This window comes from Coregonus clupeaformis, chromosome 24 (assembly GCF_020615455.1).
Source record: "Coregonus clupeaformis isolate EN_2021a chromosome 24, ASM2061545v1, whole genome shotgun sequence".
In the NCBI taxonomy this organism is placed as follows: Eukaryota; Metazoa; Chordata; class Actinopteri; order Salmoniformes; family Salmonidae; genus Coregonus; species Coregonus clupeaformis.
Genome location: NC_059215.1, coordinates 22,198,237 through 22,217,366, shown reverse-complemented (window position 1 = coordinate 22,217,366; position 19,130 = coordinate 22,198,237). Strand labels below are relative to the sequence as shown.

Below are 19,130 nucleotides of genomic sequence, written 5' to 3'. Positions count from 1 at the left end.
TGATGAGTGAGCATGTGTCCTACTGTTCACAATATGGCTTTGAGGAACCACTTGGTGCTATTCCGGGAAAACATTATAATCGCCTACTGGTCAAAGATGTGGCTCTGGTTTTAAGGTCTGGAAATTCTCCATTATTTGTAAGTGAAACCAACCTACCCAAGCTCAGCTCGCAGCCTCACACATGATCACTGACAGACAAAGATGCCTGACAGTCATTCCTCCAGACTGTCTCCAGAAAGGCATGTCCCCAAGTTAAGCTCTAACTCAACAGCACTGGGCTGCATACAAAATCAGTTTCCCTAACCTCTTGATCCCCCTCCTCTTCGGGATGTGGCATTCGTTTTCAATGCAGAGCGAGAGGAAGAGAGACGCTTTGATGCAGCATTTGACAATGTATAATTCATAACCAGAAACACTTTACATTTTTGTATCCAAATTGTTAATGTCTCTTTCTCGCGATATATTTATAGCTCACTGTAGAAAAACAACAACATTCTCCAATTCTCTTTTCAGTCATTATCAGAAATCCCAAAATACACATAATTCCATAATTCCAAACTTCACAACAGCCAAATTGTTTACCTCTTAGCTGGTTTTCTATGACGTCAGGACACACCCCTATATGGCAGGGGGGCGTCGTCTTCAATACATTAAGAGGAGTTCTATTCGACCAGATGACATGCTCCTGTCCAATAAAAAGAGAGACTATGCTTACACGTTTGTTATGATTGGTTGCTTGCGGTGATATACTTATAGACATGCCTTTCTACTGAGCTATGGGGCGGGACAACGCAGAAGTGGTGGTCGTATCTTTTTAGGGATAGATTAAAGATTTGCCTCTCCGTACGGATTAATGTAAGTTGTTTTACTAATAAGCTTGCCATTTGGTCTTTATAACATACAGATGTTTTAAATACATTTGATAATGATGCACTGACTTTTAGCAATATGTGTTTTGTTGCGTTTGAGACTGAAAAAATGGTCCGCTCTTGCAGCGCTGCACGCTTTCATCGCAACTGCGCGGCTAGCTCGCGGCAGTTTAGCTAGCTAGCTTGTTCATATTTTGACATGCTGACAATGTAGTTAACTAATGTAATTTTACTGCGTTTAATTTGGTTACGTTGGTGAATATTATTGTTAAATACTTTACGAGTTACTTAATATGGCTAACTATCTTGCTACAATATTACTCGTTAAGAGTATTCAGCTGGATAACTAGCTAGCTATTTTGTTCTGCATAATAAATGTTGCTTTGAATGTTTGATTTATCGTCTTTACTCATACCTAGCCCGTTACCCGTTACGTAAGCTTTGTGTGATCCATTGCCATTTCTTTCAGTTTCAAACCAGAAAAGTTTCCATTGAACGAAGAATACGTTCACCAGCTACCAAACCTTTTGGAAAATTCTCGACCTGGCTTCAAGTTTAACAGTCCCGATACCCTCCCAGCAAAGTAAAGAAACGTGATATGCCACATCAGGTTATGAACATAGCTTTTTTAGCAATCTAGCCATTTTGCATAATGCTAGTTAACTAACGTTGGTTACTAAACTCGATTCATCCACAACAGCGGGGACTATGATGCAGCTAGCTGAGGAACGCTCAACTCCTTTCTCATGTCGAGGCGGAGTTGAGTTTTGATAACTGGTCGCGGGATTTGCTAGCAACAACATTGAGTGCGGTTACATGCCCACAAAAGCGATTATTTTGTATAGTCAGTTTAATATAATAGTTCGATTAAAACGTTTACTTACGTTGCAATAAGAACCTAATAATCATTTTTACATGGACACATCTGATAAATGCAGAAAATAGTGCTGAGTTACTAGTGCTTTTTGGGTTCGGTTTCGGTTCGATTATTTTTTAAATAGCAAATGCACTATGCATTATGTGGGTTGAGTGCTGTAACAACACAGAATAAAATGGTTAATAAAAGTCCCAGGATGGTAGTGACCGCCCATTACTGCTTATCACTTATTAACCATTTATTCACATTACTTTACTTAATTCAAATATTTCAGTTGTGTATATTATATTTGCTTTATTCGCTGACTATTTCATTCAAGTCATCTCATCTCTATAGATCTGATGCCTATGCTGTCTGACAAAAATCACTATTTTGTAGTTCTTCGAAATAAATTAGGCATACTTTTGACTGCTGAATACCAACTAGCAATCACTTAGAAAAGAATAATAATAATATGCCATTTAGCAGACGCTTTTATCCAAAGCGACTTACAATAATGTGTTTTCAGGTAGAGATGCCTCACGAAGCAACTGTTATTAGTTGTTTGAAAACCAAACAATAACTGCATCTTCGGTTAATCGCTCAGCACTAGCAGAAAACTGCCAATCAAAATAAACGTTCTACCACAGCTAACATGTTCTTTTTGCTAAGCATATTCGATTCTGAGTTTGTACATATAAAGTTGGTATGTGCAAACTACTTCTAAGATGCATGCATTCAGTTCCGAACACACTTCACTCACGATGAATAGGGAGGCTCGCTCGGCAGGTGCTAGCACATGCGCAGATCAAATACACAGCTGGTACGCCGATTTTAAAGGTCATTGCTTGTCCTAATAATTTCTAAAGATTACGCATATTAAAGCTGCAATATGTAACGTTTTGGGGACCCGACTAAATTCACATAGAAATGTGACTTATCGATCTGTCATTCTCATTGAAAGCAAGTCTAAGAAAAATGTAGATCTGTACAATGTGCGCTATTTCATGCTTCCCGTTCTTAAGTTTTGTTTTTGCATCTTTTATTTTCTGTGTTGTACACCAGCTTCAAAAAGCTGAAAATACAATATTTTGGGTTATTGAAAATATATTTAACAGCGGTTTAGATGGTACAATGATTCTTTACACTTGTTTTGCTTGTTTTGTCACAGACTGAAATTAGGCAAACTATTAGAATTTTAGCAACCTGGAAATGGCAGAGTGATTTCTGCCTAGTGCACCTTTTTAAGATAAGCAGAGTATGGTGTTTACGTGATTATTGCATAATCTGCCTACTGCCATAATCGGTTTAATATTGAATTTCTAATGTGTAAACGTACTTATTGTAAACATACTTATTGAGTCACCATCAGTCGATCCTTGTAAAAATGTCAATTCTGAAGTCTATTCTGTTTGTCCTGTACAACTGCGGTCCTACTGAAATTCACATTTGTAAGAACTTTTGGCTAAAACCACAGACTTTAAACAATTATAATATTAGAAAAATTGATTTAGGCTTTTACTGCTATAGCCCAAAGAAACACATTGAATTACACATTTGTACATGGCAAAACAGACAGTCAAAAGATTTATCATAAGGTTTTGACGTGTCTCCTAAATCTGAGAGAGATGCCCGTTGTGCCATTTTTAAAGCCCGGTACTGGGTTACAGTTCAGATGACTGCCGTAAAGCTTGGATGTCGTAGAGCAAAACAACCGACCCTGTTGTGTTCGTGAGAGTCTCATCTTTTGATTGTAGCTGAAATGGTTCTGTTTTTACAGACGATTTTGTGACTTTTCTGGTCCTGATCGTCTCGTGTAGAAGAAGACTAACTTGAAATGTCCGAACTCCAAATCGAAAAGTCCCATCGGGTAGCCACGTGTCCATGTAAACAGAATTATTACGGAAATAGTTCTTCTTGCAAAGCATGTAAACGTTTTTAAACAAACTATTATATTAAAGGGAAACTCCGCCACTTCAACTTAATTTTCATTATCTCAGCACCAAACCAGTGTCCTACATATGTGGAAACGGTGCGTTTCTGTCATCTGTGGTAAAAAAAGATAAGAAAGTTCCTAAAAAAATGCTTCTCTGACATCACAGGGTAGGATTAAAAGTAAGAAAAACTATGATTTTCAAAACCTGCAGTGCGTTTCTAGCCAGAGGGAGGGTATTTCTTTCTCCCCAAATCACTGCGAATCTGTGTTTGAAAATCACTGTTTTTAAAATGTTTAAACTTCTGATATTAACGGTTTTTACCGTTTCATTTTTATCTACAACTTAGAAATGTTCCGTTTTTTCTAATATGTAGACACTAGTTTGATGCTGGAGATAATGAAAATGAGGTTGAAAAGTGTCTGAGTCGCCCTTTTAATCTGATTATCCACAATACTCATTATTGTGTGCATGTAACCCTACTCACTAAAGTAGCTATGTGGGTCCCCAAAAAAATCCAAAGGAAGTTTGGCCTGGTGTCTGTCCTATATCTGAGAGATATAAGAAAGATCAGAGAACTAAAATGTTTATTTAATTTTTTTTTATTTATCCCCTTATTTTAGGCACTAAACTCTCCATATATACTTCCATTCATTTTTTAAAACTGGTTCTGGGAAGTCTATAGTCTGACAAACATTTACATTTTAGTAATTTAGCAGACACTCTTATCCAGAGCGATTTACAGGAGCAATTAGGGTTAAGTGCCTTGCTCAAGGGCACATCGACAGATTTTTCACCTAGTCGGCTCGGGGATTAGAACCAGCGACCTTTCGGTTACTGGCACAATGCTCTTAACCACTAAGCTACAAACACCGCTGTAGCTCTGCCACCTTTCACCGCAGATTCGGAAGGGTGATCAGCGGATGCGGTGCATTGAGACGCAGCCCATGCAAAAAACACATCTCTATCTTAGACAGATTTCGATGGGGATTTTTAAAATTATGTTAATTAGATTTCCGCGGGGGCCAAGGGTTAAAAGTAAGAAAAACAATGATTTTCAAAACCTGCAATGTGTTTCTAGCCAGAGGGAGGGTAGTTTCCCCCCCCCATATCACTGCGAATCTGTGTTTGAAAATCACTGTTTTTAAAATGTTTAAACTTTTGATGTCATCTGTTACTTTTTAACGTAAAATGTTTTTCTACAACTTAGAAATGTGCAGTTTTACATTTTAGTCATTTAGTAGACGCTCTTATCCAGAGCGACTTACAGTTAGTGAGTGCATACATATTTATTTTTTCATACTGGCCCCCTGTGGGAATCGAACCCACAACCCTGGCGTTGCGAACTCAATGCTCTACCAACTGAGCTACATCCCTGCCGGCCATTCCCTCCCCTACCCTGGACGACGCTGGGGCAATTGTGCGCCGCCCCATGGGTCTCCCGGTCGCGGCAGGCTACGACAGAGCCTGGATGGTTTTCACATATGTAGACACTGGTCTAAATCTAAAATGTTGCTTTTTGGGTGTAGTTACCCTTTAATGCAAGATACCATTGTTTGGTTAGCAATGTTTCAGTTCATGTGATTGCAGAGTTTGCAGAATAAATGGCCACTGGATTTATAGGCTAGTTTGTAGTTAACATTTAATTGAGAAGGTTTTTGGGAAAGCCTTTCCGTCTCTACCAGAAGATGGTTATCATTAGCATCGTCGCTAACGGCTACACATGTAGACATGCGCACGCACCACACACAGACAGAAGGGCATTCCTGTGCCGTTGCATTTTGTTCATGTGTTATGATTTAATTTGTGCAAATGAAGTTCAATACATTTAGTCATTGTATTGTTTCAGAAGCCATTACCATGCAGATATCTTGGCTGGCATGGTTGGGCTGTTTGATGTGGTCAGATTGTAAGGCACTACATGCTTTTCTGAGGCGGTGCTGATAAAACAGGACAGCGGTTCACTTCGATAGAGAAAGAGCCAGAAGATTTAGCACTGCCAATGATCTTTGTTTATCTACAAACGGTAGGCAAGAGATGTTATCAAAGAGATTTTATGTGATGGTAGAGTTTGCAAAACAAATATCCACTGGATTGATGCAAATAATCATATAATTCTGCCAAGTAAGCATAGGCTACTTTGTAATTAACATTTAATTGAGAAGGTTTTTGGGAAAGTCTTTTCATCTGCCAGAAGACTTTCATTAGCATCATCGCTAACGGCTACACAAAGTGGAAGACTCGTGCACCGCACATACCTAAACGGGGAATTCTCAATGCCTCTTCAGACAGTTGCAGGAAGTACAAATCACTGATGCATTCTGTTCATGTTTTATGATAAACTTGGGCAAATTAATACATTTAGTTGATTCCCTACTAAGTTACAATACATTTTTGAATATTGTTGAATTCCATTTTAATGTCTGTATTCCGTCCACGTTCTCCGCATCACAGATTTTATAGGGCCCTACATAATAGGCCCACATTCAGGCAAGTGTTCCCAGCTCATCTGAGTTCTGCCCTAGTAGCTGGTTAGTTCAAAGTGCAGTACAAACTGTCAAGCAGAAATGTTTCCAACACTGTTAACAAACATGTCCAAGTTGAACTATCCAAGATGACGTAGCATTGCGGTCGTGTACTCTTGTGTCCTTGTTTTATGATAAACTTGGGCAAATTAATACATTTAGTTGATTCCCTACTAAGTTACAATACATTTTTGAATATTGTTGAATTCCATTTTAATGTCTGTATTCCGTCCACGTTCTCCGCATCACAGATTTTATAGGGCCCTACATAATAGGCCCACATTCAGGCAAGTGTTCCCAGCTCATCTGAGTTCTGCCCTAGTAGCTGGTTAGTTCAAAGTGCAGTACAAACTGTCAAGCAGAAATGTTTCCAACACTGTTAACAAACATGTCCAAGTTGAACTATCCAAGATGACGTAGCATTGCGGTCGTGTACTCTTGTGTCCTTGTAAATAGCCTTTTTTTTTTTACTTTTGTTGTATATATTCCCCTATCACACTTTTCACCCTTCTACTAAATATACTTTCCTGCAACCCGCCTCACTCAATGTGGAACGGATTCTATTATTTACTTACCTTTTATCTAGAATCTCCAGTTGAAACTAGCTAGCCAGCTAACTAGCTACTTGCTATTAGCCACCGTTAGCGGTTTTTCCACCCAGAACATTGGATTTTCTGCCGGAATAACTGAACCACTGGACCTTAACACTGGATCGCAACCGAATGGATGTTGCTGTTGGCTAATCACCACTGTCCCCGAAGCAAGCACCAGTTAGCCTTGACCTAGCCTCGAGCCAGGCCCATATCCCGGCTATCTACCTCTCTGTCTACCGGACGGGAGTAGCCAGCTAACTAGCTACTTGCTATTAGCCACCGTTAGCAGGGTTTTTTCACCATTGTCCGTGGCCTGCACTACCTACCAGCCAGCTCTAGCCTGGACTATTATCGGCCAGTCTGCACAGCGCGTATATTGGATTTTCTGCCGGAATCATTGAATCACTGAACCTTTAACACCGGATCATTGCAACTAGCTAGCTTCAACCGAATGGATGTTGTGGTTGGCTAATCAGCCTTGAGCTAGCCTCGAGTCAGGCCCATCTCCCGGCTATCTACCTCTCTGTCAACCGGACGGGACCTCCTAGTGTCGACATGGAGCCCTGCCGATCCATCACGACTGGTCTGCCGACATAATCGTCTGTGGTTTCAACAGGCTTCCCGTTGCGACGACCACGAAGATCCATCTGCTAGCCCCGGCCCGCTAGCACACGCAATTCAACAGCCGTGCTTCCTGATCGCCTGTGCTGTAGCACCAATTCGAACTGCTCTCGGACTCCCATTGCTGTTCACTGGACCTTATGATCACTCAGCTGCACAGCTGATGCCTGCTGGACTGTTCCTTTACACGGTACCCTGTCCTGTTTCTGTTTAGCCTCAGCCCAAACTTTCATCGCCATTACCAGTTGTTGTCTGAGCTCTCTCGAATAACACCTGTGATTGCTTTATGCCTCTCTCCCATGTCAATATGCCTTGCCTATTGCTGTTCCAGTTAGTTCTTATTATACAATTTCACTGTAGATCCCCAAGTCCCTCTCAAACTGCCTCAAATAGCTCCTTTGTTCCACCTCCCATACACGCGGAGACCGGCTCAATCGGTGCCTCCAGTGATGCTATCTCTTTCATTGTTACCCAACGCTTAGGTTTACCTCCACTGTACTCATCTCCTTCCATATCCTTGTCTGTACATAATGCCCTGGATCTATTCTACAACGCCCGGAGAACTGCCCCCTTTATTGTCTGCACCCAACGCACTAGAAGACCAGTTCTTAAAGCCTTTAGCCGTATCCTTATTCTAGTCCTCCTTTGTTCCTCTAGTGATGTAGAGGCTAACCCAGGCCCTGCAGCCCCCAGTATCACTCCTACTCCCCAGGAGCTATCATTTGTTGACTTCTGTAACCGTAAAAGCCTTGGCTTTTTGCATGTTAACATCAGAAGCCTCCTTCCTAAGTTTGAGTTATTCACTGCGTTAGCACACTCCGCCAACCCTGATGTTCTAGCAGTGTCTGAATCCTGGCTTAGGAAGGCCACCAAAAATTCAGAAATGTCCATCCCCAACTACAACATTTTCCGTCTAGATAGAACTGCCAAAGGGGGTGGAGTTGCAATCTACTGTAGAGAGAGCCTGCAGAACTCTATCATACTATCCAGGTCTGAGCCCAAACAGTTTGAGCTCCTACTTCTAAAAATCCACCTTTCCAGAAATAAGTCTCTCACTGTTGCTGCTTGCTATAGACCCCCCTCAGCCCCCAGCTGTGCCCTGGACACCATATGTGAATTGATTGCCCCCCATTTATCCTCTGAGTTCGTACTGCTTGGTGACCTAAATTGGGATATGCTTATCACCCTGGCCATCCTACAATCCAAACTAGATGCCCTCAATCTCACACAAATTATCAACGAACCTACCAGGTACAACCCTAAATCCGTAAACATGGGCACCCTCATATATATCATCCTGACTAACTTACCCTCTAAATACACCTCCGCTGTCTTCAACCAGGATCTCAGCGATCACTGCCTTATTGCCTGCGTCCGCGGTCAAACGACCACCCCTCATCACTGTCAAACGCTCCCTAAAACACTTTAGCGAGCAGGCCTTCCTAATTGACCTGGCCCAGGTATCCTGGATGGATATCGATCTCATTCTGTCAGTAGAGGATGCCTGGTTGTTCTTGAGAGGAAAGCACTTTTAAATCTTAAATAAGCATGCCCCATTCAAAAAAATCAGAAAAAAGAACAGATATAGCCCCTGGTTCTCCTCAGACTTGACTGCCCTTGACCAGCACAAAAACATCCTGTGGCGTACTGCATTAGCATCGAATAGCCCCCGCGATATGCAACTTTTCAGGGAAGTCAGGAACCAATATACACAATCAGCTAGGAAAGCAAAGGCTAACTTTTTGAAACAGAAATTTGCATCCTGTAGCACTAACTCCAAAAAGGTTTGGGACACTAAAGTCCATGGAGAATAAGAGCACCTCCTCCCAGCTGCCCACTGCACTGAGGCTAGGAAACACTATCACCACAGATAAATCTACAATAATCGAGAATTTCAACAAGCATGTTGCTACGGATGGCCATGCTTTCCACCTGGCTACCACTACCCCGGCCACCAGCTCTGCACCCTCCGCTCCAACTTGCCCATGCCCCCCCCGCTTCTCCTTCACACAAATTCAGACAGCTGATGTTCTGAAAGAGCTGCAAAATCTGGACCCCTACAAATCATCTGTGCTAGACAATCTGGACCCTTTCGTTCTAAAATTAGCCGCCAAAATTGTCGCAACCCCTATTACTAGCCCTTTCAACCTCTCTTTCGTAACGTCTGAGATCCCCAGAGATTGGAAAGCTGCCGCGGTCATCCCCCTCTTCAAAGGGGGTGACACACTAGATCCAAACTGTTACAGAACTATATCCATCCTGCCCTGCCTTTCAAAAGTTTTTGAAAGCCAAGTTAACAAACAGATCATCGACCATTTCGAATCCCACCGTACCTTCTCCGCTATGCAATCCGGTTTCTGAGCTGGTCATGGGTGCACCTCAGCCACGCTCAAGGTCCTAAACAATATTATAGTCGCAATCCATAATAGACAGTACTGTGCAGCCGTCTTCGTCGACCTGGCCAAGGCTTTCGACTCTGTCAACCACCGCATTCTTATTGGCAGACTAAATAGCCTTGGTTTCTCAAATGACTGCCTCGCCTGGTTCACCAACTACTTCTCAGATAGAGTTCAATGTGTCAAATCGGAGGGCCTGTTGTCTGAACCTATGGCAGTCTCTATGGGGATGCCTCAGGGTTCAATTCTCGGGCCGACTATTTTCTGAGTGTATATCAATGATGTCAATCTTGCTTTTGGTGACTCTCAGATCCACCTCTATGCAGACGACACCATTTTGTATACATCTGGCCCTTCATTGGACACTGTTAACAAACCTCCAAACGAGCTTCAATGCCATACAACACTCCTTCAGTAGCCTCCAACTGCTCTTAAACACTAGTAAAACTAAATGCATGCTTTTCAATCGAACGCTGCTGGCACCCGCCCACCCGACTAGAATCACCACTCTCGACGGGTCTGACCTAGAGTATGTGGACAACTACAAATACCTAGGTGTCTGGTTAGACTGTAAACTATCCTTCCAGACTCACATTAAGCATCTCCAATCCAAAATTAAATCTAGAATCGGCTTCCTATTTCGCAAAACAAAGCCTCCTTCACTCATGCTGCCAAACATGCCCTCGTAAAACTGACTATCCTACCGATCCTTGACTTCGGCGATGTCATTTACAAAATAGCCTCCAACACTCTACTCAGCAAATTGGATGTAGTCTATCACAGTGCCATCCGTTTTGTCACCAAAGCCCCATATACTACCCACCACTGTGACCTGTACGCTCTTGTTTGCTGGTCCTCACTACATATTCGTCGCCAAACCCACTGGCTCCAGGTCATCTATAAATCACTGCTAGGCAAATCCCTGCCTTATCTTAGCTCATTGATCACCATAGCAACACCCACCTGTAGTATGCGCTCCAGCAGGTATATCTCACTGGTCATCCCCAAAGCCAACACCTCCTTTGGCCGCCATTCCTTCCAGTTCTCTGCTGCAAATGACTGGAACGAACTGCAAAAATCTCTGAAGCTGGAGACTCTTATCTCCCTCAATAACTTTAAGCATCAGTTGTCAGAGCACCTTACCGATCACTGCACCTGTACACAGCTCATTTGAAATTAGCCCACCCAACTACCTCCTCCCCATATTGTTATTAATTTTGCTAATTTGCACCCCAGTATCTCTATTTGCACATAATCTCTTTCACATCTATCATTCCAGTGTTAATACTAAATTGTAATTATTTTGCTCTATGGCCTATTTATTGCCTTACCTCCATAACTTGCTACATTTGCACACACTGTATGTATATTTTCTGTTGTATTTTTGACTTTATGTTTTTTTTTTTACCCCATATGTAACTCTGTGTTGTTGTTTTTATCGCACTGCTTTGCTTTATCTTGGCCAGGTCGCAGTTGTAAATGAGAACTTGTTCTCAACTGGCTTACCTGGTTAAATAAAGGTGAAATTAATAATAATATGCCATTTAGCAGACACTTTTATCCAAAGCGACTTACAGTCATGTGTGCATACATTTTTATGTATGGGTGGTCCCGGGGATCGAACCCACTACCCTGGCGTTACAAGCGCCATGCTCTACCAATTGAGCTACAGAGGACCAGAATATCTTGGCTATTGCTGGTCTACAGCAATTCCCTGGCTTTTGGTGTGAGTGCACAAGTGTTGCTGTACAGACAGTGAGTTTTCTCTTGACGGCTCCCAGATGGGCAAGTCTTGTGAAATATTTTGTGTACTGAAGGTGTATCAGAACTGAAGGTGTATCATTCGTTGTGTTCCCCCAACCACACATTGCAAATGAATAACTTGCTGTGCTGGAGGGCCCCTTGCGCATTGGGTAGGACCACCCAGCTATGAGTGACACGAGGGAGATCATTCAACAATATTACAATTGTTTAAAAAACGATGATTAGAGACCCATGCCATTATTAGTTCATTATTACCCTTTGCCTCACTGTCTTTCACTATTTTCCTTGAAGATGCAGTTTACGCATAAGTGTTTAACTGTTGTTAAATCACTACACTCCAGTAGCCTTGCAGCCTGAGTAGTGGATTACTTTGAAAAAATTGCTAATGGTTTCCACATGAGAGTAATTGCAACGGAACAAAATAAGTGTAGGTATAATTCAGGCCTTTAGAAAAAGTGCTGATGTTATAGTTTTGTGATTAGGCCTTGGCCTAAGGGGCTTTGTGATATCCCCAGGGACGGCCAATGTTTGTAACAGGCAAGCCAGGCGGCTTGCTGTGACTGATCTGGACACCTTGACACTGTTTGTCTCCAAGCACGTTGACAGAAGCCGCATGGCTGGTTAATCCTGTGCTAGCATTCAATGATGACAAGAGAACTACAAGTTGAAGTACTCCACTGAGAACAATTTAAGCCTTCACAAAACAGCTCTTGGAGAGGACTTTGACTTTCAAAAAATTAAATGGGTGGCTCGATCAATTGTAAAGGCCTTGCACGGTGCATACAACATGGAATTAAAGTTACCAGAGAACAAGGATTACTTTAGATTTTTGAATTTTGGCTACTCAATTACAATAGTTTAACTACCTTAACCTTAATGTTTTTACTGCTACAATAACATTTGCTCCTAGTGCTACTACTGCTCACTAAGCCTTAATGGGTAGTGTTGATGTGCTGCTGTGTAAAGTGTATCCTTGGGGCCTGCAGTGCAGGTATTCACAGGCTTTTGTCCTGTGCAGTGTATGATCCCTGGACTCGGAGAGAGCATAGCAGTAGGGAGGGGCTGTGTTTTGTAAAGGACTCTGGTCTGAGCTCTCTCTCTGACCGGTTGTCCTCACAGAGAGGCCCAGCGCAAGGGGGGTATCCACTCCTCTCGCTCTCCTCCCTCCTCTATCCGCAGCTACTGCTGCAGCTCATGGGTCGAGTGGATCAGGGAGGGACGGGGTGTAAACCGGGTCCACTGGATAGGATTGGTTGAGAGACAACAAGCCCCCCACTGCAGCCCCTCCCCTTCCTGTTTGTGTCCTAGTCATGTGCCCCCCAGACCCCACAACCCACCCCTCCTCATCCTCACCACCGCCACTACTGCACAGAAGAGCTGCTGACTCCTGTGAATACAGAACACGGGGGTAAGCCCATGGAACAGGACTGAGCATGTTTGGCTTGAAGTGTTCTTCTCCACACTCTCCCTTTTCCTTGCACTCCTGTCTCCTCTTCTCTCCTCCTGTTTTGAATGGTTCTGTTTTCATTTTGGCGTCTGTCTCAAACGGAGGTGTGTAATATGAGGTAGCTTGTTGAAACGTTTTTCTCTCTCTCGCTCTGTGTTTCCGTCTGTTTTCCTGGTGTTCTTGTCCTTGGAAGCGTCTGTGTTTGGTTCTGGAGTGGAGCGTAGCTCTGTGCTATGGATTGGGCCTCTCGGGTCAGATTTGTTTTATGTCTGTGCTTGTAGTTTGCCAGCCTTAGTATGCAATAAAACCAACACCCGCGTTCCTCTCTCTTAGGAACTCTGTCGGATCAGATGGAGAAATTACCCAGTGACGCAGCCTGCATTCGAATTAATGGGGTAGTTAGATATAATTTTGTGTTTGGTTTCCCCTGGCAGGATGCATTTGTCTGATGGCTGTATGTGGGTTTCCCTGTATTGGAGGTGAAAGCTGACACCACTATGCTTCAGTGACTTTTCTGCCTACTCCACAGGCTACAGTTACTCTCCTGTTGCATTCCTGTGTTCACCTTTCATCCCAGGGATGGAGTACCTCTGGAATGCATATGGAAAACCTAAAGAGAACAGATACAATGTGTGATTGCAAATATTGTGAGAACTAAGGACATCTGACATGTTATGCTTATACTTTGGTGCTGCTCGTTAAGAACACGGGAAACAATGATACCTCAGCTCTGTGGGCGGCTATTGTCTCTATTGCGTTATTTGTCTATAATCTCATCACTCATCTTTAATGCTCAATTGCACTGTTGTAGTGCGGGATGTGAACGTTTAAATGAAATTTGGACCCTTAATGTTAAGAAAAACCTAAATGTTTGCCCCCACCCCACAACATTTTAATCGCAGTGCAGTTATCACAAAACATTATTATCCGTGTTATAGCCCAACTAGACGATAGGCTATAAAGGCCTGGGAAAAGTTGTGTAATTTAAATAAAACCAGAGCGGAAGAGGTTAACTTTAGGCTACTTTGGTGAATTTGCAAAGCATGCAAGACAGATTACCAAGACATATGCACACCACGGCCTGCCCCTCCTGTCTCTACCTCGCGCTGGCTCGCCTGGGGCATATTCATTACGCTGATTATGTTGCAAAATGTTTCTTAAACGGGTGCAAATGGATTTTGGCCAATAGAAACTCTCGTTTTAGATGAATGATTACGCCCCTGCTCTCTATTTGCTAATAATCCGAGTGTATGTTGAGTCTTCGGTCTGTTGCGTGTAGAATATCCTAGCCTATTCATTAATGATAGGCCCTGCTTTACTGAAGTTGCAATACATTGCAAGCCAAGAAATTGCGAGATAAAGCATTACATTGCGAGATACAGCTTTTGATTGCCGACAGATAGGCCTAGTGCACGGTTCTGGCTGGTGGCCGACCTGCCTATACTGTGCCCCTCTCTTTCTCTGTCCATTGCTAGTTCGCTATGAAAGATGCAAGTGTTTGTTCTCGGAAGTACGGCAGCTAATCAGTCTCTTCCATTCCAAATGTACTAACTCTTAGGAGTCGATTCCTAGCGGAAACTAATCTTGACACTCAGAAATGGGAGTCAACACGGGGAGTCGAGGAATCAATTATTGTAGAGTCGACTCACCACCGCTACGTCATCGTCGTTAACCGTTGGAAAAATGGCAGAAAGGCAAGCGACCGTTAAATGAGAAGGAAATGTAAACTTTGCGAGGTGGAATTGAGGTAGGCCTACAATAATGGTAGTACAGTTGCAATGCTTAACCATCTGAAAGGGACGTATCGTGAGACCCCAAACACAGGAAGTTGGTGGCAGCTTAATTGGGGTGGACGGGCTCGTGGTAATGGCTGGAGCGGAATAAGTGAAATGTTATGAAATACATCAAACACCTGGTTTCCATGTGTTTGATGCCGTTTGCGCCGTTCCAGCCATTATTATGAGCCGTCCTCCCCTCAGCAGCCTCCACTGGACCTAAACCATTGCTGGCAGCGCAGCTGCATTGTGAATTTCTGTGGAATTCTATGATTTTTTCCCCTTATCGTTTTAATGGAAAATCTGTGAAACTAATGTAGAAAGATGAAAGAAAGATGGTCCATTTGACACATCCCTAGTTGTAGTCGTCAAGTCATACTGACGACTATTAACTGATGACAATAACAAAAGTGAATTGACTGACTGGTCTAAGATCTGAGGGACTTGCTTCTTTGAGAGTGGTAGGCATGCACAGTAGTGATGCACGGGTCCGCTGTTTGTTCACCTGCCCGGAATTGCTAATAATCCATCGGCAACCGCCCGACTATGTGAAAATGTGAGGCCCGACCCTAAAAAAATGCATTCAAATGGCCGAGCAAATAAATATATTTTTTATAGTCCTATCTTTGTGCTTATACCTTCTGACATTTTGGGAGGCTATTTGTCAGTCAACTTGTCTATAAATAGATGCATGCAGCTTCTCTTCTGTCATTACTTGTTGCCCTAGAATACTAAATAAACCCTTGCTCAGCAGAATGTCATAAATCGATAGAATGAATGCTTCAATCTAGTTGACATCAGTAAAGTTTTCTCTTTCCTCTCTGCTTCTCTTGTACAGCAAATATGTTTAGGGACCGGGGAGAGAATGCAGTAACTCAACAAAAAAACGGGAATGATGAATTTGACCAGTTTTTAAAGGATAATTCACCCCCCCCCTCCCCCCCCCCCGAAACTCCTGTCAATTTGGTGAAAGCCTGTGTTCAGTAGAGATGGGGGGGGGGGATAACACACTATCACATTTCATAAAGCTTTTAAAACGATTACCTGCACTCCAGATTGCCAAATCAGCCAATAGATGGTATGGGCATACTTGTCAAGGACACATCCATCAGTCTATATCGTCATGACAAAGTGTATACAGTGAGGGGAAAAACGTATTTGATCCCCTGCTGATTTTGTAAGTTTTCCCACTGACAAAGAAATGATCAGTCTATAATTTTAATGGAAGGTGTATTTGAACAGTGAGACAGAATAACAACAACAAAATCCAGAAAAACGCATGTATAAATTGATTTGCATTTTAATGAGGGAAATAAGTATTTGACACCTCTGCAAAACATGACTTAGTACTTGGTGGCAAAACCCTTGTTGGCAATCACAGAGGTCAGATGTTTCTTGAAGTTGGCCACCAGGTTTGCACACATCTCAGGAGGGATTTTGTCCCACTCCTCTTTGCAGATCTTCTCCAAGTCATTAAGGTTTCGAGGCTGACGTTTGGCAACTCGAACGTTCAGCTCCCTCCACAGATTTTCTATGGGATTAAGGTCTGGAGACTGGCTAGGCCACTCCAGGACCTTAATGTGCTTCTTCTTGAGCCACTCCTTTGTTTCCTTGGCCGTGTGTTTTGGGTCATTGTCATGCTGGAATACCCATCCACGACCCTTTTTCAATGCCCTGGCTGAGGGAAGGAGATTCTCACCCAAGATTTGACGGTACATGGCCCCGTCCATCGTCTCTTTGATGCGGTGAAGTTGTCCTGTCCCCTTAGCAGAAAAACACCCCCAAAGCATAATGTTTCCACCTCCATGTTTGACGGTGGGGATGGTGTTCTTGGGGTCATAGGCAGCATACCTCCTCCTCCAAACACGGCGAGTTGAGTTGATGCCAAAGAGCTCAGTTTTGGTCTCATCTGACCACAACACTTTCACCCAGTTCTCCTCGGAATCATTCAGATGTTCATTGGCAAACTTCAGACGGCCCTGTGTATGTGCTTTCTTGAGCAGAGGGACCTTGCGGGCGCTGCAGGATTTCAGTCCTTCACGGCGTAGTGTGTTACCAATTGTTTTCTTGGTGATAATGGTCCAAGCTGCCTTGAGATCATTGACAAGATCCCCCCGTGTAGTTCTGGGCTGATTCCTCACAGTTCTCATGATCATTGCAACTCCATGAGGTGATATCTTGCATGGAGCCCCAGGCCAAGGGAGATTGACAGTTATTTTGTGTTTCTTCCATTTGCGAATAATCGCAACAACTGTTGTCACCTTCTCACCAAGCTGCTTGGCGATGGTCTTGTAGCCCATTCCAGCCTTGTGTAGCTCTACAATCTTGTCCCTGACATCCTTGGAGAGCTCTTTGGTCTTGGCCATGGTGGAGAGTTTGGAATCTGATTGATTGATTGCTTCTGTGGACAGGTGTCTTTTATACAGTTGACAAGCTGAGATTAGGAGCACTCCCTTTAAGAGTGTGCTCCTAATCTCAGCTCGTTACCTGTATAAAAGACACCTGGGAGCCAGAAATCTTTCTGATTGAGAGGGGGTCAAATCTGGATTTTTTTGTTGTTATTCTGTCTCTCACTGTTCAAATAAACCTACCATTAAAATGATAGACTGATCATTTCTTTGTCAGTGGGCAAACGTACAAAATCAGCAGGGGATCAAATACTTTTTTCCCTCACTGTGTGTGTGTATTATTTATATATATATATTATACACACACACAGTGGGGGGAAAAAAGTATTTAGTCAGCCACCAATTGTGCAAGTTCTCCCACTTAAAAAGATGAGAGGCCTGTAATTTTCATCATAGGTACACGTCAACTATGACAGACAAATTGAGAAGAAAAAAAATCCAGACAATCACATTGTAGGATTTTTAATGAATTTATTTGCAAATTATGGTGGAAAATAAGTATTTGGTCACCTACAAACAAGCAAGATTTCTGGCTCACAGACCTGTAACTTCTTCTTTAAGAGGCTCCTCTGTCCTCTACTCGTTACCTGTATTAATGGCACCTGTTTGAACTTGTTATCAGTATAAAAGACACCTGTCCACAACCTCAAACAGTCACACTCCAAACTCCACTATGGCCAAGACCAAAGGGCTGTCAAAGGACACCAGAAACAAAATTGTAGACCTGCACCAGGCTGGGAAGACTGAATCTGCAATAGGTAAGCAGCTTGGTTTGAAGAAATCAACTGTGGGAGCAATTATTAGGAAATGGAAGACATACAAGACCACTGATAATCTCCCTCGATCTGGGGCTCCACGCAAGATCTCACCCTGTGGGGTCAAAATGATCACAAGAACGGTGAGCAAAAATCCCAGAACCACACGGGGGGGACCTAGTGAATGACCTGTAGAGAGCTGGGACCAAAGTAACAAAGCCTACCATCAGTAACACACTACGCCGCCAGGGACTCAAATCCTGCAGTGCCAGACGTGTCCTCCTGCTTAAGCCAGTATATAATATATATAATATAATATGCCATTTAGCAGACGCTTTTATCCAAAGCGACTTACAGTCATGCGTGCATACATTTTTTTTATTTTTTTTGTGTATGGGTGGTCCCGGGGATCGAACCCACTACCTTGGCGTTACAAGCGCCGTGCTCTACCAGCTGAGCTACAGAGGACCACAATGTCCATGCTAGAGTGCATTTGGATGATCCAGAAGAGGATTGGGAGAATGTCATATGGTCAGATGAAACCAAAATAGAACTTTTTGGTAAAAACTCAACTCGTCGTGTTTGGAGGACAAAGAATGCTGAGTTGCATCCAAAGAACACCATACCTACTGTGAAGCATGGGGGTGGAAACCTCATGCTTTGGGGCTGTTTTTTCTGCAAAGGGACCAGGACGACTGATCCGTGTAAAGGAAAGAATGAATGGGGCCATGTATCGTGAGATTTTGAGTGAAAACCTCCTTCCATCAGCAAGGGCATTGAAGATGAAACGTGGCTGGGTCTTTCAGCATGACAATGATCCCAAACACACCGCCCGGGCAACGAAGGAGTGGCTTCGTAAGAAGCATTTCAAGGTCCTGGAGTGGCCTAGCCAGTCTCCAGATCTCAACCCCATATAAAATCTTTGGACGGAGTTGAAAGTCTGTGTTGCCCAGCGACAGCCCCAAAACATCACTGCTCTAGAGGAGATCTGCATGGAGGAATGGGCCAAAATACCAGCAACAGTGTGTGAAAACCTTGTGAAGACTTACAGAAAACGTTTGACCTGTGTCATTGCCAACAAAGGGTATATAACAAATTATTGAGAAACTTTTGTTATTGACCAAATACTTATTTTCCACCATAATTTGCAAGTAAATTCATTAAAAATTCTACAATGTGATTTTCTG

The 19,130-nt window shown here is 43.0% G+C and overlaps 1 protein-coding gene across 2 annotated transcripts in view; it reads left to right on the top strand.

Moving 5' to 3' along the window:
• The first annotated feature begins 780 nt into the window (after positions 1–780).
• Positions 781–19,130, top strand: part of LOC121538455 (vitamin D3 receptor A) — a 96,690-nt gene continuing 78,340 nt past the window's right edge. The window contains exon 1 of one of the 2 annotated variants that reach the window (XM_041846478.2): positions 781–855. The gene's annotated coding sequence lies outside the window, so the exon portion shown is untranslated. Of the gene's footprint in view, positions 856–12,899; positions 12,967–19,130 lie in introns of those variants that run through there. The other variant, XM_041846479.2, reaches the window with a different exon arrangement.